A 25,290-nucleotide genomic window follows, 5' to 3' on the forward strand; every position below is an offset into this window, starting at 1 on the left:
TAATAATATTGAATATTGAATTTCAAAATCAGGTTTTTTACAGGCTATATTTGCAAGGACAGAAGCCACCTCTCTTGAAGTCAGTTTTGGTTCTTGAAACTGAATACAGAGAATTCTCTCTCTTGCAATAAAGCAGCTCACGTTGGCTTGTGGAGATGACATTGATGTATATGGAGCATATATACAGAAAGTTAGAAAATTATTTTAATAATGACACCAGGCCACGTCCTCTGTTCTAAATTTTGGCTTTTCTTTTGTTACTCTTAGCACTGAACTGATGTTCCTAACATAGAGGGGATCTTCCTGACGTTGTTCCTTCATTATTACTTAAAAGCTGTATGAAATAGGACTTTACAATAAGAATTATGTTTTATTACTGGGTAAAAGAAAAGTTTGCATTTTTTGGTAATTTTTCTAAAAGTAGTGTTTATGTTGTACAGAGAAGTGCTAATTTAGATATTAAAGTGAGGAGGTTTGGCTCTTCTACTATTGAATCATGAGAATTCATTCTGTACTAATACTTACATATTTCTTTTGTAAATGTCTGAGAAGATTCTAGGGATGAAATTGCTGTCTCCTCGGAATTTTATATTTAATTAGCTCCCTTTTTGCTGTTGCTATGTAATGCTGCATTTTCATTTAAAACACAAATACCAGTTATGTAAGTGAATACAAAAATGAGAGCTATACTGAACAAGGACTTCGGCTAACCACTGCAAGGAATAAGGGGAGAAGGAACTTGGGGAGGTAAGGGAAAGACTTACTAATCAAGGCTTTCACAGAATTTTTAACCAATATGTTTTAGTAAGAAAAGTATCTGTGAGGGGTAGAACACTGCCAACATTTGTCAAACTGAAAGGGCTGTAGAGTGGTCACCCTGATTTTGCAGCAAAGGCTTTAGACAGAACATTATGCAGCACACAGCTCTGTCTGTTTCGATGTGTTTGATCTTTACCACTTTCAGTGATAATGGTGCTAACTCAAAATAGCCATTCTGCACTGCCTGCTCTAACACCAGGTCCATTGGATATAGAGCAAACAGAACCATGATTTCCCCCAAGCAGAAACAATACTTGCAGGTAGCTCTACTTTTTTTGCAAAGAAGATACTCTGGTAAACTTCATACTTGTTCTTACTTTCACTCCATTAATTTGAAGTCACATTAAGAAGAAATGTGTAAGATGTATTATTCTCTGCAGCTAGACATCATCTAGTGAGACAAAGTTAATGACAGATTAAGAATTCAGAATTTGGTTTGGAAAGCATAAAATGTTCTAATATTAGTGAAAGAGGTAATAAATTTAAGAAGTATCATATGGAATCAACATCAGAAGAGTTATGCTTTTTCCTACGTAAAGTTAAGTAAATTTGTAAGTGATGTAGTTTAAAGCAGAGATGACAGTAAATGCTATGGTCATTTCAAGATGGTATTTTTCAATTAACTTCTTTGAATAGATCTCTATTACTCTTCTACTGCTTCAGAAAATCTTCATGCACACTTTGTTAAATGGGATACTAATGTATTAAAATCAGATTTCTAACCTTGATCATTTATGTATTTTAATGTTTTGATGACAAGAAAATAAAAAGGTTTAGCCTGAAAGCAGTCCTTCTGCTGTGTCCGGGTATAACTGAGAAAGAATAGATATTTCCACTGAAATAGGATTAATATAAGAACAATTTATGAATTTTCAGTTTCTGAATATTTTACTCATATTTTACTCAGGTCCAGTTATAGGAAAATGCTTTCAGGACATAAGTAAGTACTGATTAGCTCCTCATATTTCTTTTCATTTTCTCAGATCTAACCTGTGAAATGAGTATAACAGTATTTGCAAGGCACTTGGAGGAAAAAGTAAGTGATAAAATATGATGATGGTGATCATGATGATGAGATGCTATATAGAATGATTTTTTCTTCTCCCCTCTGAAGAACCTTTTGCTATTTCATTCTACTCTTGTTCTGGTAATTATCTGAACTAACGCAAAGCAAGCTCTGTGTGTAGATGGAAATATCTCTAATGAGCTATGAGTTATGAGAAGTAAAGTCTGTACCCCACTTGCTTAAAATGAGTTAATGCAATATATGAATTGCTGTTGTGCAAAAAGTGGTGCTCCCATGCACACAACTGTGTACGCACAATAGAAAGTTCCTCTTATTCAATAGTCTGGATTTCTAGAAACAAAATTAAAGGAAGTTAAAAAAAAAAATAAAAAGGTTCCCAGCTGAATCTAGTCTATCATTATTCATACTATTTGAATTCAAAGTAACTTCAGTAATGAACTTCATACTGCTAAAATTGTACTGTATTGTATGCATGTATGTAAAATTGTATGAAACTCATATCAGTAAGCTCAGGTTAACCAGCTAAAGATGCACACCTGATTAAAAAGTTCTGTGCCTTACAAATGGAGACCAGGACCATTTGTCAAAGGAAAGGAAATGTAGGAGACAGTGTCCTTAGACATTGCTTCTTTCTCCCTGCTAATTACAATCATTAGTTGGTTAGAGATGGTGAAAAGCACCAAGTTTTAAAAATGTTAGTGTGTCTTGAAGGGTGTTTCAGTTTTGGGGGAAGCTGTGCCTCTCTTTTTTGGAGGTTAGTGGGTTTTGTTGTGGGGTTATTTTGTCTGGTTAGGTTTGGTTTGGATGTCTTTTGACAGCTATGATTTTTCACACACTGAAGATTGCCTTGTAGTTTCCTGTCACAACAAGGAGAATACTCTCTGAGGTGACCTTCTTTTGAGTAAACTGAGGGTAGAATATAAATTGCATATAAATATGACAAGACTCTTTAAATGACACATTATGATACATCTGATATATTTACACAGTTAAATTGAAATCTGACACTTAAAATTCAGTCCTGATTGTCACCTATTTATCTGGATCAATCTGATTTGGGGGATTTAAAGTTCTATCTTTCAAAGATATTGAGTGACAAGTAATCAAGAACATAGAAAATTATATCTAGGAATAAACATATTCACATGTGATTGTTAATGTTTAAGAATTATTACTGGATTTTCATGGTACATGAATATTTAAAATATTACAGGATATTTAAAATTAGACCATTGACTGTTTCTTATGGTAATAAGCCTCATAATGTCATGTGATATTTGACAAGCAGGGAGACATACCACAGGAAGGAAACTGATTTCTTTTTTAAAGTAAAAAAATTAACTTGTAGCATAAGTTAGAAGTTATATTTGTCGTTATTAGTTGAAATAATAAGCAGCAAAAATGAACTCCAGATACACAAAAGATGGCAAATTAGACACAACGTTTAGAAAGAATGAACAGGGGAATAATGTGTCAACAAAACAACAATTTCCTGTGAAATTCTTGAGGATAAAATATAATTAAAACAAGGCTAGATTTACTGTTTTTAAAGATTTAAGGTAATGAGAATGTGCACTTTCAATAAATAATGAGAATCAACAGCATGGTATTCAATTACCCAAAACATTACAAGCATCTCAAAGGAATAAAATAATTTTTTGTTATGCTAATTGAGTTTCTTCATTATGATATTTTAGCAATAATAAAAAAATTAAATACTGTGAATATGACTAATGTAAAATTTAAATTCAAGTTCATGATAGATCTTTCCAGTAGGAAAAGAATTTTTATTCAGCTAGTACCTTAAAGGTTTTTTTTTTTACAATTTCAAAAAACATAGTATCTCAGAACTTGTCACATGCAATTACAGTTGATTGGGCAATTACACAATGCCCAGAATTTTAAATAAAATGTCATGGACTTTCTTCTAAAAATAAAAATGGTACAAAATATCAGTCAATGAAGGGCAAGAAAAGAGTTTTGTTGTGTATGAAGCTGAACTGCATGTTTTGAAGTGGAGTAGCAATTGATCTTAAGAAATGTAAATTAATTTGTCAAAGAACCTCTCAGAGAAGATTAACAGTGACAGAACATTGAAAAATATCTAAACCATAGAAGAAACTACAAATCAAAAGTGCATGAAGAAACACCCAGTTAGTCCATAATATCAAAGTGATATCAAAGTTTATGAAAGTCAAGTTAAAAGTATTGATTCAGAATTATTATATTGGTAACAATTTTGATTGAATAACAAAAAGTATTTCAAATTATCTAGTTTTTATCAAACATATGCAATATGAGTTAAATTATCAAGAATAATATCGCGTTTATATTTCTGAGATAATTTACCACAGGTTTCGCAAAAAAAAATTGTTTAAAGGAAATGGTTCACATTGATAAGAAAATCTCCACCTGGTAAGTCCTAAAGAAGATAAATTTGAGCACTACAAACCTGATTTTTTTATCTGAAGGTCGCAGACTGTCATTCATTTTATATATATATAATAGTTTCTTGTTGCAGTAACTTGATAATTTCTAAGTTAGAAATCAAAATGACATATTTGGTGATCAAATTGTCCCATGGATTCAACAGATTAACAGTTCTGAATTATTCATAGAAGAAATCAACTTTTATGATGTAAATTGGAAATTTTTTTAACTCAAACTTTTGTGATTAAATTGGGTATGTATTTGTTAGGCTGGAGTAATGCACTGCACTTGACTACAGACTTGGCCAGATGGACTGTGTTTGTCTCTCCAAGACTCACCTGGGTTTCGTATATCGTTTGTAATGCTGTGTCACAGAATGCAAACTCCTTTGGGATTTGCTGTAAATTATGAATACCTGTACACAGATTGATAGTGAGCTCTTGCAGGGCAGAATATAAGTGAAAGTGATAAAACTTGTTATTTTTTTTTCCATTCTGAACAAAATCCCGGAATGCTGTCTCATTTTTGGCATGAGTTTTTATTTTTTCACCATTCTTTTAGCAGAAAGACAAGCCCTTCACATATTTCTTTCTAAGCAGCTTCAATGTATATTAATGAAGGAACTTAAGATAATGAAATGACTTATGTAACCTCCACAATTTCATTATTTGAAGGGTGTGCCCAATCAGGAATAGTCGTGATTAATGTGATGCTGGAAAATACTATTTTTCATCTAAATTGTGACATGCCAGCATTACACTGCATGAGTGCTATCAAAAGTCTCGTTGAAAATTTAATTGCAAAACTATGAAACCAAATGACAATGGCAACTTTATCTAAAATTCTTGAAGGAGCTTCTTATAATAGCATGATTACTACAGTTATATCGTTAGGGGTAGAAAAAAAGAGTATTTCAGCAAAGAATAAAAATATTATTACTCACAGTAAAGTACAAGAATGTGGTATATGTGTCCTTTAATGGTGTTATATTATTTTTATCATTTCCAGCACAATCAACTAAAGGAATATATTTTCATTTGTAGCTTGTGGAGGGTTACCCACAGACAGAAGATAAGCCACCCCTGACACCTGTGCATTCAGGACCTCAAAGATTGGGATGGAGAAGAGAATAGGAAGAACAAAAACAAGAAAATTTTTGGGTCAGGGTAAGAACAGTTGAATCCAAAAAGGAAAGAAAAAGAATAACTGATACTAAAGCAATCCCTCTCCATCTCCCACAGGCAGACCAATGCCCAGCCAGTCTAAGCAGTAGCCACTCTGGGAGACAATCCCTGCTGGATTTTTGGGGGTTTTTAATTCCTGAGAATGATGTGTGGAATATCCCTTTGGCTAAACCAGGTCAGCTGCTGTGTTTATGTTCCTTCCCAATCTCTTGCCCACCCACAGGCTACTTGCTGGGCAGGAGGGAAGAGTGAGAAAAGTAAAGGTGGAAGGGTGGTACTTCTGGTTAGAGAAATTGCAGTTAATGACATCAAAATATTAATAAAAACACTTTTTCTTCTGAACACGTGCTTAAGCTTGCGGGAAAATGGTCTCCAGATGTGTTATATCCTTTTCCTAAGTGCAGATTTATTTTTAGGAAAATAAGAACTCATATGTTGGATTCTGGAAATGGAAATGGAAATGAGAAACTCTCTCAGGAGCTGGGAAGCCAAATTATTCCTGACTTTAGGAAATAACTATGTCAAGCCCTGCACTGTAGATTGATAACAACATGAGTGTTGTCTTAGGGGCATTTTCCCTAAATACAACTTTTGTGCATTAGTTATACTTTACTTTCAGGAAGCTGACACTGGTTACCTGTCCTTTCCCAAGGACGATGGTTGCCTTTTCAGCACATAGAAACTGAAGAAGGGCTTATTTGAGGGAGTGGAAGTCTTGCCAGATATGAGTAGAAACTCCATGGCAATACATCAAACCAGAAGAGACTGTCTGAAGGGACTGAAAGTACTAATTTATGATGAGTGTCTATCTTCCACTTGATAATATTTAAATTATCCTATCTTGAATCTAATATATCTTTATTTCTGAAAATTATATATTTGAATCCTAGTATTTTTTAACCACTTCAGGTCAGAAGATATACTTAAACAGTTTTCAGTAGTGGTTTAATCTTAGTTTGCCTTTAAACTAACTCCTACAGAATTGTGCCCAGGTTGGCTTTGGATGGATTTACCACATGAATGGCAAGTCAGTAGCCTTTCTCCTGTCTTGGTTAGGAAAGAAGCTTACTGTTTCTATGATACCAGTTGAGAATGGTGACTTTTTAGTGGTGATTGCTTTGGAAAGCATTTGACCTTGCAGGCAATTTGCTGAGCTGTCCTCTCTTTTTCTATCTTTTGGTTTTTATAAAGATATGTGGTCAGAATGAGTAACTTATTTTAAACCAGTCAAGAATTACTTACTTCTCCAGTATACATTTTCACATAGCGTTTCAGATTTTTATTTTATCTATCCTTGTATTTTCATTTAGCCTATTTTTTATTTTTATTTTTTAATTCTCAGAAATGTCATTTGTCTTTGTTTGTTCTGGTTTGGTTTGATTATTTAAAAACTGAATTTTAATCCAAGTATTAGAAGCCTCCAGACGTTGGATTTTCAGCTAATAGCATGTTTTGTATTAATGGAGTAGTGGTGGAGAATCAGCTTTCAGTTTCATTTAAATATTCTATTCTTGTTTGCACCCTGTTGCTCCTTTTGAGATAGCCATAATTTAAATAATTGAATCGATGAAAAAAATCTAGCAGTGTAAAGCTTAACAGTCTATTCCAAAAAGGTCAGATACCAATTACTGTAATTTTGCATAAAATGAAATAAGAAAGCCTGTTTCTTTCACTTCCAGAGAAAATGTTAGGATAATCAGAATTCTCATGGGGCTTTTTCAATCAATAAATGTTTCAGTGAATGATTGCAGAAGCAAAATTGAAAAGCATTGTTCTTCCTCCTGCAATTATAATAATAACCCCCTCCCTTGATATGACTAGGAGGAGTGAAAGGAAAGATGGGCAGCACAAGAGATGAAAGAAGAAAAGGCAGTGGCTTATCCAGGTTACCCCTAAGAAAGATTAGGTTTTTTTTGTTTTCAGCAATGATAGTAATTTTGCTTTTTTAACATTACATTATAGTTGTTTTTAACCTCTGTAAATTCGTTTATCTTTGCACTTGTGATTTCACTTTTTCAAAATATTTTTATATGGTTTGGCAGGCAATCTTTACCTAGTTCAGGTACCTGAAACATAAACAGGAGATAATATGTTTTGTAAATTTTATTTTAATCCTTCATGCCATTCAAGTCCAACTACACATCACAAGGCAGTGCCAGCTGGAGACAGAATAGCAAGCTTGGAGCCAGCTTGTTTTAGTACCAGGAGCAGTCTGGTCACGCTAGTGTGACATTCTGCCTGGTTCATTAGCCTGCTGAGTCATTAAGAGTGTTGTTCGGGTAAAGCACTGTACTAATAAAACTACAGAACTTTGAGTATGCAAGGCATTTTCAGCATCTCAGAGAAGTGCAGGGTTACAACATTAGCATGTTCTGTGCTACTCTCTTGGGTGGGGATGGCCTCCATCAGTTCATGTCATGCAACTTGATTTCTGGCAATGTTTTTACCTGGTTCAGAAATCCTACCATGGAGGAAATTGAATTTGTTTGTCTGTTGGTTTGATTCACTAAGAGCATCTGAATTTATCTGGATCCCACATCTCATTACCACCAGCAAAAGAAATTTATTTGTAGCTTTCCTATTGTTCCTTCTTCTTGACTGCCTCTGCTTCCACTCTCTTTCCAGAAACCTGAATAGAAGATTGGGTAATTAATGGACAGGTCTATTTGCTTTGCAAATAAGAGTTTTGGTAGAAAGACATAGAGCTTCATAAAATATAGCTAAAGATGCCATATGCAGTTTTAGTTTTAGATAACAAAGGGTTATCTAAATATCTAAATAAAGAGCACTTTTCTTTGTGCAACCTATTCTGCCTGCTTCCTTCTGAGTGCTGTTTTTCAAATTGTTTTTTTCAAGTGGATTATCCTACATGCTGCACAGTATTTGTTGCAGAGAGCTGCCAGGACTTTGACACTAGCATGAAAATGTGGCTGAGAGCATTTTGTGGACAGTTTCGCTTCAACTGTGTATTGCATAGAAAATTCATGTGCTTTTAAACAAAGGCCAAAGAATCCCTATCAATAATTGGTATGTTGAAAAATATTTTGTTCAAATGCACTGTAGTATGACAATTCATACATTGTCTTATGAAAATGGCAAAAAGAAATTATTTTGCTCTTTGAAATATTTAACTCTTCATACCTTTCTCTCTCTGGAACCTCTTTTACAAGCCACTGTTACAGAGTCATAGAATTTCTCTAGTTGAAAGTGATGCATAAGGATCATTAAGTCCAAGTACCTGTTGGACTTCCAGTTCAGTCCTCACAGGACTGTGTAAAACTAAACCATAGGGCTAAGAACATCATTTGGACACTCCTTGAAATCTGATAGACTTGATGCCACAATCACATTCCTAGGGAGCTGATTCCAGTGACTGAGCAACTTCTTGTGAAGAACCTTTTCCTAAAGTCCATTCTGAACTTTCTCTGATATATCTTGTCTTGGTTTGAAAGACAGGTGTTTGCCAAGAAAGGCAGGAGCCTTTTTTTTAAATGGAGAATGCCTGCCCTTCAAATTATTATAATTTTGAAATTAAGGGGCTCTCAGGCAAAGATAGGGGAATAGGAATAACAGTTCTTTACTAGGAAAATTAAAATAAAAATACAGTATTACAAAGAACAAACCCAAAAACACTGACAGAGTCAGAATATAACCTGACACCCTGTCAGTCAGGGTGTTGGTAACAGTCCCATTAAATGGTGGCTGCATCCTCCTGGATGACAGATGTGGTTCAGTTGAAGCAGTGCTCCCGTAGAAAGTGCAGTTTTCTTCTGAAGGTCCAGCAATGATGTGGAAAAGGTCCAGTTTTTCCTCTGGGATCCAGTGGAAAAGGGCTGTCTTGCTGTTCCAGATCTCAGTTTTTTATCTAGGTAGGAAAGGCTTGGGTCCTCCCCCAGCTGGAGCATCTCCCAATGGGATGATGTAATCTTATCAGTCATTCAGTGGGACTCAATGGCCCTTTAACAGATGATATCTTCCTGGAGGAAGGATGGGTTGTGGAGAAGATAAAGGTGACTGCCCCACCTGGTTTTAACAGATGGCCCATTAGCAGAGGATATCTCCCACAGAGATAAGGATCACTGCCCCATCTGATTTCAACAGATGGTGATAGAATACATACTTTTGGTCACATCCTGTATTGCAACCTAAGACACAGCTTCATCCCATTTCCTCATGGACATCCTACTGTTGGGAAGGATAAGGATTTGACAGGGAGGTCTCACAGATATGTATGTGTAACAGAAAGATTTTTGAATATAGAATCTGAAGGAATAGAAACGATAGCAAGTTTTGATATAGAAGAAAAGAATTGCTGAGCCAGTCTTGCTGGGTAACTAGAAGGCAAAGTGCAAGTGAGTTGGAAGAGGCTTTTATGGCTTAGAGCAAAGGATAAATCTGCCTCAAACAAAAGATGTTTTTACGAAACAAAAGGATTTTCACAGGCAAGGAAGAAAGCCAATGTTGCAAGTAGAGAAAAGATCTCAGAATTTTCCACTGCAAGACAACTGAAAAACAACTTTTAGCTTAAACTGTAGCATACTAACCTTTTGTGATTGGAAATAGTAACATGAATATGGTAATGTTAGTAGTTAGGATAGGCTATAGGTAATAGTAAAAGTATTGATTGGTTGTCATGTATTAAGATGCTCTGTAAAGAAAAGTATATAATGCATTGTAACCAGAACTGAGGGGCTTCAGGACACACAGCTTGCCCATAGCCAGCAGCTATAGGCTCACCCACGACCCTCAGCTGCTGTAACCTTGTCTATGCAATAAACAACATTTTAGGAGCTGGCTGAAGCCTCCATCTCTCCATCACGCTCTTACATCCTACTGCAAAGGAATTTAATCCTAAATAAAGTGGTGATGTTTAAAAACTTGTTTGTAGCATTATAATTTCTTGCACAGTGGCTATACTGGTTTTACGAATTATCTTCAATAGGACATGTTGTGTTTTGAAAACTGTATCTTAATTGAATTTCTTTTGATCTCTAATGAACTTCTAAAAGTTACTTGGAACTGTCTGATCAATCATGTGTGTTTTAATCATTTTATAAGGTCTTATTTCCTGGTCTGATAGTTGCTTTCCTTAGGGATTTACTTATCATCATCTTAGTTTTGCTTTCTCACTTCCTCTCCTCACTTTACTGGGATTCAGATCTGAAAGAGAAATAAGGAGAAAGTTAGTGATTATATAGCTCTAATGCAGCACATGTAATGTAATGGATTCTTATAGGTCCATAAATGAAATTTTTAATTTATAAATAATTTATATTTTGCATTAAAAGTTTTCTGTAATCTATTTGGCCAACAATTTCTGGTAATTTCTAATATATTTTTTTCATGCTTTTCATTACTCTTGTTCTAATGTGCTGACATATTTCTTCTGCACTGGTAAGAAAACATTTTTCTTTTCCTTTTCATTATTTCTAGATAGCTAACATCTCTGCTTAAAAACCCCCACCAAAATCAGATTGTCTGAAAATGTCTATTATTAGGGATCCACTGATATCAGGAAATATTATAGAAACTAGTGAGACAATACCCATTTACTCTAGCTGTGCCTCATTAAACTTGTTTAACATGGATTTTCCATTCACTTCTTTACATCAATGTCAATGATAGCAGAATGTAAAGAAATTATTAATAATTTTAAAACTGGGAAAAATAATTATAATTCTTAAAGTAAAACAAAATTACAATAAATATAATTTCAAAAGTACTTTCTTCTTTAAGCTGTGCATTTTTGGAAATAATTTAAATCTTGAACCAGAGCCACTGGGTGAAGTGTTGAAATTGGTAATGTGGTATCTATACCTCATTTAATTAAATGTCCCCATTGAGGGCCTGCAGTGCATGTTTATACTTACAAGTAGTTTTGCCTGAAGATATTTTTTGCGTGATTCTTTTCTCTAACTCAGAGTGTCCCTCTTCAGAGTTCCATTCTACTGCATTTTTTTTTTTCTTTCTCCTGTTTCTACCTAAGTCTTGGAAACATTTTTTGGTATTCTTAGCTTTGTTATTGATACACACTTCATTTCTCATTGCAGAAAAAACCTCCTTCCTGCAGTTTGTGAGTGAATAGAAAAGCACCTCATAAATGGGTAGTGATAGGAAAAAAAATTGGAATTAAAATGTCACTTAAAGAATATTAAAAAATAGCACATGAGTCTTGTCTTTCTCAGTAGAATGATTCTGCAGGTTTATTTAAAGCAAGCCAGATGGAGAAAAAACCCAAACCACAACAGAGAAAACCAACTAACCAAAAAAACAATGGCCAAGGAAAAAAATTCCCTCAACCTTTCATTGAAATTTTAAGATGTAGATTTTTTAGACTTTTTTTTTTAATATATTTTGTCTTCTTTTCTAATTCTGTAAAGAAATAACTGAAAAAACCTAAAACTAACAACTGAGACTATAACATATTTTCTTCATTTCTTGGTCACCTGTCAGTATCTGAATCCATAATTTATCTGAATCCATAATTTCATTTACTTAGAAGAATAGTGTATGCTTCTCACCTTCAAATATTAGCTTATAATTAGTTATATATATATTGCTAATTTCCCTGAGAATTACACAATTCGAATGCTATTAAGTAGCAATACATTTACTATAAGTGGACTCAAATATTAATTATTAATGACTTTGTAAATCTCTTTTAAGGAATTGGATCCATAAAAATTTTTGTTCTTGAATATACAGGTTGGTCTGTGTTTTTTTGCAAAGTACAGTGGCAGTAATGATTGAGCCTGCCTAAACATAAAATAACAATAATATGTTCCTACCACAGACATATCTGTAATAATTTGCTAAACTTGAAGAAAATATTTGCTGCCCCGTGTGAAAAACGGCAAAGTCCTTCGCCTTTTCAGACATCCCACACAGAAGAACTTATTAGAAAATAACCTATCCCTGTCAGGGAGAGAATTGTAAGAGTAAAGTTGAGAAAGTTTGTGGCTTGAGATCAAGGCAGTTTAATAGAGAAAGCAAAGGCCACACACAAGCAAAGAAAAACAAGAAATTCATTCACTACTTCCCACGACAGGAAGGTGTTCAGCCATTTCCTGGAAAGCAGGGCTCCATCACCCATAATGGTGACTTGGAAAGAAAAACACCATCCTCTGAACACCTTTAATTTTCTCCCTCCTCCCCAGTTCTATATGCTGAGCATGACATCATATGTCTGCATGGTCATGGTCAGTCAGGGTCAGCTGTCCTGGCTGTGTCCTGGCACCTTGAGCACCTTGAGCCAGCTCACTGGTGGGGTGAGGAGCACAAAAAAACATCTGTGTGGGCACTGCTCAGCAGTAATGAGAATTATTCTCATCCTAACTCCAAAACACATCACTGCTAGGAATAAAACTATCCTAGCCAGAACCAGCACAGGCATTTCTAAGGATGATGGCAGCATGACTTCCATCAGGCTGCTTTTTCCTTTCAGAGGCAGAAAAACCCTGTTGGCTGTATGATTTGCCAAATGTTTTCAATGTTAATTAGACCTATGTCCCTTAAATTCTTAAATAAATTCATTCAATTTACTGTCATTTTAGTAGACTTGCTTTTTCTAAAATTTTTGTCTTATTCTTGCATTTATTTCTAAATTTGCTTTAAATTGGCGATATCACAATAGTAATGCATGATGTTGCTATGACAAATAGTTCTACTTTGACAGGAAACAAAGAGTTCTAATGAAAGTTTTGTCTGAAAACCAAAATCATTAACAAATATTTATATACGCTAAAAGCCAGACTTTAGAACCTTTCGAAGAGTAATTATTTGCTGAAGTACACTGAAAACCAGAAAGCTGCAAATTTTTACTGCCACTTTTGTAAGCAATCCCTCCCTAAGCATTAGTTTCCAGTCACTAGCCCTACAAGCTCTTAAAGGGACACATAGTAAGGCGCAGTTCTTTCTTTCTTAGACATCATAATAAATTGAAAAGACTAATTCAACTCCTGTTTTTTGCTTTTACTTATTTGACTTACTGGAGGATTCTCCAGGAAGCACAGACAGGACTAGAGAAAGAAAAGGTGTGAAAACTTTTTCTTCTCATGTAAACATTCCTTGATGTCAATACTTAGTACCAGTAAGATTTGGCTGTATTATCATAGTTGGTGACTTTTCTGAATACTTCCAACACTCAATAACTACTTCTTGAGATCATTTTCCAGTTGGCATTTGGGAGGTAAAGGATTTGGAATTGCTAGATCAGTTAAAAAAAAAAAAAAAGAAATTCCCTGGTGTGTTCAAGTTTTCTTTTTTCCTTAGTTTGTGAGAAGGATGTGTCATCTCTGTGCTCATGTGGTCTGTGTGAGTCACAGAAATGCTTAATTATGTTAAGATATTAATTCCTTGGGCTCTGGCACAGTCTCATTAGCATGTTGAAAATGTTATGAGGCCCTAAATAATAAATTTGCTGTTTTTTGGTAACGTAGAGGGTTATGAATGTCTCTATGGCTGCCTTGGGGATTCTTGCTTCTTATTTCAGGGATGGGGAGATGTATCTCAGGATAGCAAGCTGTGAAGACCAATCACATCATAGGTGCCAGTGAGTATTAGGCATGAAGTGTATTAACAACTTTGTAGGATCTTGTTGTTGTCCTTTGATTTCTTAATGTTGCTTTATTTAAAATGTTATCACTTATCATGAGGCTGTACATACCAGTCTGAGATGCCCTGCCAAGATAAAATACTGGCTGGCTATGCAGGTGTGCAGAGACAAAAGAGGTTCTGTATAATCTGCAGAGCTGGTTATATTTAGAATCTCTTTCTTCTTGGCATTCAGGAAGTTTCTAATTAACGTCACAGTATGTGCTGCACTGCAGCTGTACATGTTGTAGGGGTTATGATTTTCCCCAAAACCATAAGGCATGCTGCTTTTCCACGAAAGATCTATAAAAACAATGAAATTGTAGGTGAGGTGGCAGATTGAATTCTACCTAAAAGTGTATTTGTTTGGTTGCTTGGTTTTTCAGTCCTAGGGACAGCGTATACTATGCAGTGTCCTGTTCATAACTGACTGTAAAAATATGCTTTTGCTTCTTCTGACCATTTGAAGTGCAATAAGAAAAGTATCAAACTATTCCAGAATCTTCTGCTTCTGTAGTTTGAAATTAACATGGTAGACTGTGGGTTCACTTCTATTTCTAAATAGAAAACAGCACTTAACAGCGAAAGTACTTTTGTCCTCCAACAGCACCGGGTGTTCAAGATTCTGAGCTCTTTGCTTTTTGTGATTCAGCAGGACCTGCAGAATCATGATGGATTGCTGAAACATTGCTCAGTCTTTCCTCCATATGTCTTGTTGATTGCATTGAGGTTCAGTTAGCTCAGTCAGGAACTAGATATATAATACACTAGGATACAGCTGAACATACAGCTATGATGATGAATAGTTATTTTTAACTTCCCTTAATAAGAAAAATGAGTGAAATCTTCCTGGTTTGTACCTATTAGTTGACACTTTTTGATCCAGTACAAAAGACTACATGGCATGTGGTCTTTTCTGATTTATCTTATTTTGCAGAAAAGTGATACAATGGGCTCCTGCAATGTAGAAGAATGACTGGCCAGGGATGAACTAAATGTGCTCTGCACAGGCAATACAAATATTGATGTATGTATGAAATTGTATCACAATAATATGGAAACTGTACTCTTCAGTTTAATAGAAAAAATGACACCAGTAACAATGCTCTTCTGCCTATTTCTTTGTTAATCAGAATAGTCCCAGCAAATGACAGCTTTGTTGATGGTGATAATATGAAGCAGTGACACAACACTGTATTTTTTGAACACTGCAGTTTTTAATGAAAAATGAAATTTATATTGTACTTTTTTGTTTGTTTGTTTGTTTGTTTGTTTGTGTTTTATTTGTTCTTAATTCTACTCACATAAATATCAGGAATTTCAATCATTGCCAAGACTAAACAGCTGCAATTCACAGAATCACAGATTATTCTGAGATGAAAGTCACTCACAGGAATTGAGTCCACCTCCTGGCCCTACACAGGACATGCCCCAAGGGTGACACCATGCTCCTGAGAACACTGTCCAAACACTTCCTGAACTCTGTCAGGCTTGGTGCTGTGACCACTTCCCTGGGGAGCCTGTTCCAACACCCAAACAGACTCTGGGGAAAGAACCTTTTCCTAATATCCAACCTAAATCTCCTCTGCTAAAAGTTCTAGGTATTCCCTCGGGTCCTATCACGGGTTTTCAGAGAAATCAGTGTCTCTCCCTCCTCTTTCCCTCATGAAGAAGCTGTACACTTCAATGGGGTCTCCCCTCAGTCTCCTCTCTTCTGGGCTGAAGAGAACAAGTGACCTCAGGCACTTCTCATGTGGCTTCCCCTCAAAGCCCTTCTGCATTTTTATTATCCTTTGGATGCTCTCTAATAGTTTAATGTCTTTCATACACCCAAATCTGCCCTCAACATTGGAAGTGAGGCTGCCCCAGCTCAGAGCAGAGCAGGACAATCCCCTCCCTTGCCTGCCTGTGATGCTGTGCCTGATGCCCCCCAGGACAGAGCTGGCCCTCCTGGCTGCCAGGGGACAATGACTCTTGTCCAACTTGCCACTGACCAGGATCCCCAGGACCCTTTCTGTGGCACTGCTTTCCAGCCTCTCATTCCCCAGTCTGTAAATCCAGGGTTGCCTATCCCAGGTGCAGAATTTGGCACTTGCCCTTGTTTAACTTCATACTGTTGGTGATTGCCCAGCCTTCTATTATGCTGAGCTTTCTCTGGAGGGCCTCTCTGCCTTCAAGGGAGTCAACAGCTTCCATTTTTGTATCATCTGAAATCTTGCTTAGTATTCCTTGGAGTCCTTCATTGAAGTCCTTAATGAAGATGTTGAAGAGAACGGGGCTGAGGATGGAGCCCTGCAGAGCCCCACTAGTGACAGATCAGTCTGATGTCACCCCATTCACTGTAACCTTCATGCCTGACCCATGATAGACTTGCTCACCCATCACATGCTGTGCTTATACATCTATGGCCTGGACATTTTGTCCTGAAATATCCTGTGAGAGAGGGTACCAAAATCTTTCCTGAAATCCAAACAGATTGCATCAACTGGCTTCCCTTGGTCAACGAGGTAAATTACCTTGTCAGAAGAGTAAATCAAATTTGACATGCAAGACTTTCTCCTTGTGAAGCTATACTGGCTGTGTTTTCCTTCAGATGTTTCTCAATATCCCCTAGAATAATCTTCTCCATGACTTAAACAGCCACTGAAATGAGACTGACAGGCCTATAGTTTCCAGGGTCATCCTTCTTGCCCTTTTGAAAATTGGGATGTTATTCAGCTTCCAGTCAACTGGGACCTCTCCAGATTCCCAAGAAATCCTTTTGAATGAGGGAGGAAAGAACAAACACTTTCCTTTTTTCCTCCCACGTCCTATAAGCTAAAAACTTCACATCTTGTTTAACGAGCTCTCACATTTTGAAAGTGGCAGCTGCTTGCTTCTTAAGCCACTGGTAGATCAGGTAAATTGTTGAGAATAAGTGAAAGTTCTGGAGTCAACAGCTTTACTCCTGGGTATATAAGATATTAGCATTAGCTGCTCAGCTCCTATGTCTTCACAGCCATCCTCCTCTTTTTTCCATGATGCACTGAAGCTTGTGCTCTTTTCTGCACAGTTGCTACATTTCCCCAAGGGCAATGGAGCGTGATTCTGGCTCAAATTAGTTGATGTTTAGGGAAGTGTTGTCAAAGGCGTGAAGTATTTCAGGTGAAAAAAGATTTGAAATGGAGCTGCTCACCTTAGGATAAATGTTCTGACAAATACATCCATTCTCCATGCTTTCAAGAGTTACATTTGGAAGATAAAAAAAAATTCAGATGTTTGCAAGGGAAAACATAAAGCTCAAAAGATCTTACGGAGGAAGCAAGTCATCCTGCCTCTGTCAAGATAATAAATAATGAGGCGATTTAAAAACAAAAAAAAGTAACAAAAAATATTTTTTCCTATACCAATTTTACTGTATAACTCGTTGGATGATGTGGAAAATATTTTTTTATTATTGATTTTAAAAATTATTATCCCTACATTGTCTGGAATGTCTCATTTACATATCATAACTTTTACATCAGTGGCTAAGATAACAAACTAAGAAAGGAAATGCATGCAAGAAATCCTTAGATATGAGAATTGAAAATAAAGCCGCCTTTTTTTTAAATACTGATCTTTGCTACTTCTACTAAATAAATTTACACTTTTTTTCAGTGAGTATAATACTTTCATTAGTATACTAATCTGTGAAATATAACACCTGCTATGAGCTTTTCAAAACCAGAATAAAGACTACCAGCTGTTGAGTTGGAATTGTTATATATCACTGTTAAGTCTGGAAGACCATTTTCTTCTTATTTTTATTTTTTCCTATGCATTAGGGGCATATCTCTAGTTCCACTGGAGTGTGGAATACTCTCTGCTTAGAAAAGTGTTACAGTTCTGTTGTTTGTGTTTGCACTCACCTGAAACATCCTAAAAGACTGAGACTTACACCAATGATTGGATCATTCCTAAATGTGTCTCCTTATATAAATCTAACCACATGCACTGTTTTCAGCTGGGGCAGAGTTAATTTTCTTCTGAGTGGCTGGTATGGGGCTGTGTTTTGGACTTGTGCTGAACACAGGTCTGATAATACAGAAATGTTTTCGTCATTGCTGAGCAGGGTTTGTGTAGACCCAAGGGCTTTTCTGCTTTTTGTGTGCCCTGCTGGCTTGGGAGAAGACATCTGGGACAGATGACCCAAACTTACTGAAGGTATATTCCAGACCACATGGCATCATGCTCAGTATATTGAGTGGGGAAAGAAGGAGGAGGGGGAGATGTTTGGAGCAATAACATTTGTTTTCCCAAATCACCATCATGTGTGATGGGACCCTGCTCTCCTGGAAATGGCTGAACATGTCTGCCCTTGGAAAGTGGTGACTCAATTACCTGTTTTACTTTGCTTCTGTGTACAAATTTACTTTCCCTTTGAAACTGTCTTTATATCAACTCATGAGTTTTCCAACTTTTACCTTTCTAGTTCTCTCCTCAGTCCTGCTGGTGGGGGAGTGAGCGAGCAGCTGTGTGAGGCTTGGTTAAGCCATGACACCACACTATATAATAATTCATGAATTGTTATCAAATTTGTTTCTAAGGGTGACTATGCAGAAACACTAAGAACTGTGTGACTTCTGGAACTTGTGCTTTAAAGAGTAGGGTCGTATTAAGCAAGAAATAAATTCAGTCAGAAACATATACTAAGATATTACAATATTGTAAATCTATATTTATAACTGTAAACCCTTTGAAATAAATTAGGCTTAATTAGAACTTCAACTCAAAATTGCTACAAGGATATTGCTTGTCTAAAGTGTTGTTTACTAAAATGTAACTCATTTTGTAAATTGAATTGTAGATGACATTAGGTTGCATTAAAATCCTTTTAATAGTTGCTTTCAGATCACTTTTTAGTGTGAAGATTTCTGGCACTGGCTTTACAGTGAAAATAGAGATTTGCTCTTAATTGATGCTCAATTCATTAGATTTAAAAAAAAATTCTACTGTAATTGAAAGATGCTGTAATTTTCTAATACTTAAGTCAAGGTTCTGTAGGAAAAGCCGCAATGCAATTGAAGCTTGAGGGGTTTAAAATTTCAGATACTGACTTTTAGAGACTAAAACCCAAAAGACTTGACAGCAAAATTGCAGCAACAAAAATGAATCATGCTATTTACAGTCTTTGAAGAGCCTGAAAATTTTTATATTGGATTTTCTGTGATGGTGAGAATTCTAAAGACACAATGAATCCCTAAATGCTTGTGAAATTTAGCGTTAAATATTAATATTAGATTCTGCCATGCTCATGCAAAATTTTATGGAAACAATATTTAAATAACTAGAGAAGACCGAATTCTATGGTTTCAATATTTGTGACTTTCTTTATTTGTTTGGACTGCAACTGGGCTATTTTGGATCTACTACTTTTCAGTGCCTAGTTTATTTCCCCCCAGATGAAGAATTTGCATTACATTAAACAGTATTCAGTTTCATCTGGATGCTTTATTATTTGGAGGGGATGTAGAAATCAGACGTGTTGAGTGAACTTATTTTGGAGTTTTTCAAAAGCCATTTCTAATTTTTATGTTAGGTTCTGCTTACAAAGTGGAGAATGTAATCTCGATATTCTCCCTTCTGTGTTTCAGCTCAGTAGCTAACATGCTAGAGTATGGGATGGGCAGTGGAGATCCATGACAAGTGTGGGAGCTCTTAGTGTTCATTCTTTCTCTAAGATTCACAGCAAGGATTTGAATTGCTTTGTGAAGATCTCATCCACTGAATTTGGGATCCATGGAGTCTCTAAACTTTTCCATACGTGTGATTTGCTCTTTATAAGATTGCCTTGAAAAGCACATACAAATCTGTACTGAGAACATAACATTGACTCTGACAGGCTGAGTTCATTTTTTTTCCTAAAAATAGGTTTTGTATCACTTAAATCACTACAAAAATGGATGTCAGCAGAGCTGGCTTAAGATAAACCATGCTGAATGTTTAACTTATGATCCTGATACTTTTCACAGGTATTCAGAGAGAGATGTCATGAATAGTGGAATGGAGAGCAGCTCCCTTTGATGTGAATGAATTAAATGAATGAATTGATGTGAATGAAGTAAAATTGCATTAAATACTTGATAATGCATTGTTACAGGATGCTGAAACAACGAAGTGTGCTTGATGAGTGATTTCTGTTATGGCAAGGAACATTTATGCTCAGGCCTATATTTGCTGCACTGCAGCTTAATTGATTTTCTGTTATCTCCAGAAAGCTGAAGATCAAATAAAGGACACTGCATTAGTTTGCTTAACTGCCAGCTAATTTCTTCCTAAGGGTGATTAAACATAGCAAATATGCCTATAGCATTTGTTGAAGCTGTCTCCAAACTGGCGTGAACACTAGATTTTCGTGTGTCCTGTGCTGAATGGTTCAGCTGTGACATCAGGAAATGCTTGAATGGCATCAGGTTTTGTGCAGCCCAGTAGGTGTGTGCAGCAGCTCTGACAGCCTCAGCACGGTTCAGGGGAACTCAGCCAAAGGGGTTGGACAGCAGACAGATGTCAGGCTATTGCTCCTTGAGTACACCTGGTGTGTTTGCATGTGGCATAGCAAGGATGTGAGTGAACCAGAGCCTGGGGAAGCCACAGCCTCCTCTCTCCTTAAGGCAGTAATGTCTTGATGGAGATCATAGGAGAAATGCTCTCAAGAAATCTCTCTTAATTGCAGTGGCGTTAAATGCTTTGGCAAGCAGTGGCAAAGCTCTTCAATCTGGTAGCCACATCACTCATAGCCTGAGGATTTATAAGGGTTTAAGCTATTGTCGAGTTTGTAACTCATTCACTAGTAAACTGACTTTTGAGATGCCTTAAAATATCTCTATCAGGGCAGGCAGAAAGAGAAAACTCTAAGCATCTGCATCTATTAATTTTTACTTATGTTTACTATTACTTGTTGGCCTGAAGAAGAATTTTCAGGGTTTTTGAATCACTTAACTGATATCATGTTTATGTTTATGTTTTAATGTTGCAAAAAAATCACTAAATACATCTGTACAGTTTTCTTAAAAGTCTTAATAGGAAATCATGCATGATGTAGTTGAAAGAAGCTCTTCAAAGCCAAAGGAGAGGTGGAATACCTTTTAAAATATCTCTTGGAGAAAATGTATATGGGTTGGGTTTTTTCCTGTTTTCTAGAGAAGTTCTTTGCTTAGGGTTAGGAAACTAAGTAGCTCTTAGAAATGAAAAGACATAAATGAATTCAGTAAGTACTTGAATACCAGTCAGTTATTTGGTGCTTTATTCCACTATTTTTTTCATTCAGTCATCCTTGGTAAGGGGTAGACTTTTACAGTTAAATTGATTTTTTTATAGCATAGCATCAATAACTCAGTACTTTTAAGAGGGGGAAAAATAGTCTAAGCAAATCCCACTGTACATGTCAGTCTTTCTTAGTGCCTATTTTTCTTCTTTCCTCCTGGGATTGTAAAATACAATTAATGGCCACATTGTGTCTTTGCTGCTCCTAGGGAGCAAACAGTGCATGTACTGACAAGCCCCCAATCATTTCTGAGAGATGGTTTGAATTCCAGGAGTAGATAGAAAATATGCAATGTGGAGTCACTGCCAATACCTGGGTTTATAAACTGCAAAAGCGGTTGAGAGAGTGGTGTTTGAAAAAGATTTTAATATCTCCAAGCATAAACATGAAAACAGATCGAGATTTGAGTTAAAAAAAAAAAAAATCTACCCAGTCTTTCAGGTAATAGTCTGAACAGCATCCTGCATAGGTGCAGTAGCTGAGGCAGTTTGGGGTCTAGTGATTCAGGTTGCTCTGTAATTTTGGATATTTGGACCAAAACTCTCATTGTTAAGTGACATTTCCCTGATTTCAGTCAAAAACAATAAGAAAGAACCATTGCATAACCTGAACTTTTTTTTTTTTTTACTTAACAAAGCTGTATTTAGAAAGAATGCCTTTTCCAACAGTTTCAAGAAGCTCTTTTCAGAGTCTCTTAGAAGTGTCACAATAACGCTTAGTGAGTGTCAATGTAGGCAGATTACTCTTTGCAGGTGTTAACCTGATGAATGTTACCCCAAGTTAATTAACCCATAGGCACCCTAAACATCTGTGGGAGCAGAGTTAATTACCCAAGTTGAATTGCTGGGCTTGACACCGAAAGTCTTGAATCATACTGGCATGATCAGTGGAGCGGCCGATGCACTGTAAGTCACCATCATCCTACATCCCTGCCAATTGTCTGGGAGCTTTCTATAAGGAGAAAAGTAAATGAGAAAATATTTCATAATTGCTTCTCCTTCTCTTAGAGACAGTTTATGTTACTGTAGAAATGTACATGAAACTGGTCTAAATCACTGTGCTTAAAGTAATAGAGCTAGCATTTTGTATTAGTAGAGTGGAAGACAAAATGGAATTTAGACCAGATATTGTGGATATGATTGCCTCAACAATGACATTGGTAGAGGACAATATGAAAATTTGAGAAGTTTATAATTAAAAATATAATTTTAAGTGTATTTGGAACTTAACTATTTTCTAATGCATTTTTGAATCCTAGGCCTTCGACATTTAACTTCCTATGCTGATTTAATTTCTGGTGTCCTAATTGCCCTTCATCATTTTCTCCGGGAGAAATTTCTTCATTACATTTCATAACTGTAACATGGCTTTTTAAAAAAACCCCACAACCCTAAAAACTCACCCCAAAAGACCCTTGAAATCAGGATTTTGAAGCATTTAGAGTGCAAATTACGGAAAACTCGTGAAAGCACATAATGTACTTATGCAGATTAAACCAGTCCTCAAAGGGATTCTTACACATTAAAAGAACGTGTAAAGATAAAATTTAAAAGGCTCTGAGTCCATTTCAAATTAAATTTGAATTGCTTTCAAACTTTTAAAACCACTTCTTTGTTTCATTTTCTGAAGTCTAGTTATCTCATATACTGTTTAAATTGCTCTTTTTCCCTTTAAGATATAGTTTATTCAGAATCTGACTTTTTTCAGGTGAAATGACCTTTGGATTTGCATTGTCTGGGAAGATGAATGACCTTTGATACTTGCTGTCATTTATCCATTCTAACCACTGCCTGATAAGGTATTCAACCTATTCCCACTTTAGAGCCCTCTTCCACTTTCCTTACTAATCAAATAACATGTCAGGAAGATTCCACTGCAGTAAAACATTGAAATAAAATATTACTGTCTCTGTAGCAAAAGGAAAGTGCCATATATTGCCCTTGACTGTACAAAACAAATAGAAAAGCTGAACAGAAATTAGGTTTTGAGGCTTGAATTTTTTGCAAAAATTCATTGTACATTGAGGAAAAAAACATAAATTTTGTACATAATCGGTTTATATTGAGGTGTTGATGTCTGTTTGTGGGATTTATTATAAATAGTAGTAGTAAAGAGTCATTAACAATTGTTAAATACTTGAGTGACTTAGAGGATGTCCAAAACAAAGTTCCCTCATGAAGGAGTGTTTTCATTTTTTTACTGTTTGGTTATATGAAAGTTGAAATCTTAAAATATTTTATTTTATTCATAATTGGGTATTGACAATCACCTAATTTATGTCATCTCTTACCTCCTACAAAATACTTTTTCCATTATGTCTTTCCTACAATAGTATTTTCTGGTCCAATAGCAAGAATCTTTCTTGAGATATTTAAGAAAAAAACTTTCTACTTAATCTTTGGAAGAAAATGAGGAAGTGCCATGATGTTTCCCTACAAGTAGCCAGATATTTTGGTATTAGATCAATTTCCAGTCTAATAGCCAAGAGAATTTGAGAAAATGTTGAATGATTAGGAAGTTATTTGGGTTTTTTTGCAGCTGAGGTTGTAATAACAGGCATGGAACTTGTAATGATGACAGACACAGAATTTTTCCCTCTGTTATTTAACGGTCTTCACATATGAAAATGTTATGTAGATTTACTCACTTATGCTGCTTTATATTCTCTGGGAGCTGGGAACTTTTATGCCTGACAGATCTTTTGTTTTATTCTCCCAGTGGCATAACTTATGCAGATGGCAAGAACCAGCTTTCTTTAAGTCTCTCAGAAAAAATAGTTGTGATGAAGAATCTCTACATAAAATTACTCTCTGCAGGTGAAGAATCAGCCTAAAAGTAAAAAGTTATAAACTAATCTGGATGATGTGACATTTTAAGCTTTCCAAAGATTAATTTTTGAAAAAAGGGTGAGGGTTTCTTCAGGAAATCGATTCCTGCTGTCAGAAGAAGGCAAAGAAGGTCTTTATCTTGAAAGGAAAATAAATTTACAGGTATAAATATATCTTATTTTTAATGTCAAACAGAAGATTATTTTACTTTAAATGATTGCCATTTTTATCCAGAAAATTGTGTAAAAAATGAGGAAATCATGAAAAAGCACTCTCTGATGATTTGAAGTTACTGTCCAATTTTTATTGTTTCTTTTGAATGAAGAATGACAGGTTTTCTTGAATGTATGAAGATTTAAAAAGAGATGCAATAATTTTTCATGTGTGGTCAGATTGGGTTCCATTCAGTATGTTATGCATCTTTACATTCTCTTAACCACTTTTTTTTTAGTTACATTCAAAAATGATAAAAAAATTTCACTGATTTTCTAAAGACTAGATTTTCCCACTATACTCATGTTGAATTTATTCTTTAAATAGATTAATTCAAATATTTTTCCTTCTGCCATAAAAGGAAGAGTTTTTTCTTAATTACACGTATTTGATCATTACTACCTTTATTAAAGTGCTTTAAAATGCTCATTATTATACAATTAATGGATGAATTATATCTATCTGAAATATAAGTACATGCACAATATTAATTGCTAACATGTAAAGATAGCTAACATGTATAGTAAGGTCCTCTTATCAGCCACTAAAGGCATCCAACAAAGTCAGAATTTAAATAATATTGCAATAAACTGTAATTACATATTATAATCTGTTGGATTTTGGTCAATGAACAGGATGCAACTGTAAAGAAATCTGCAACTTGTAAAAATCAGATAATAAGAAATTAGTAGATCTTATTATTTTTTTTTTAATTTTAATTTTTCCTTCACCCTCTCACCCACCTGGGATTTGATTTTTTCCTGTGGTTTTAGAATTCCACAATGTTAGTTTAAAAATAAATTTTAAAAATTGACAGCAGTTTTTTTAAAGGATATCACCCTTTCCTTAAAAAAAAAAAAAAAAAAGGTAAAAAAAAAATTGATGTTTGCCTGAGGTTTACAACCAACCTCA

General features: G+C 35.4%; 1 long non-coding RNA gene across 1 annotated transcript; it reads left to right on the forward strand.

The window, feature by feature from the left end:
* Positions 1-683: 683 nt before the first annotated feature.
* On the forward strand, positions 684-5,442 carry LOC148225378 (uncharacterized). Its single transcript, XR_015803834.1, has 3 exons — positions 684-747; positions 1,803-1,855; positions 5,320-5,442. It is a non-coding gene; the product is annotated as an uncharacterized LOC148225378 (long non-coding RNA).
* Positions 5,443-25,290: the final 19,848 nt, after the last annotated feature.

The sequence above is a fragment of the Sturnus vulgaris genome, chromosome 1, assembly GCF_052056855.1.
Source record: "Sturnus vulgaris isolate bStuVul1 chromosome 1, bStuVul1.hap1, whole genome shotgun sequence".
In the NCBI taxonomy this organism is placed as follows: Eukaryota; Metazoa; Chordata; class Aves; order Passeriformes; family Sturnidae; genus Sturnus; species Sturnus vulgaris.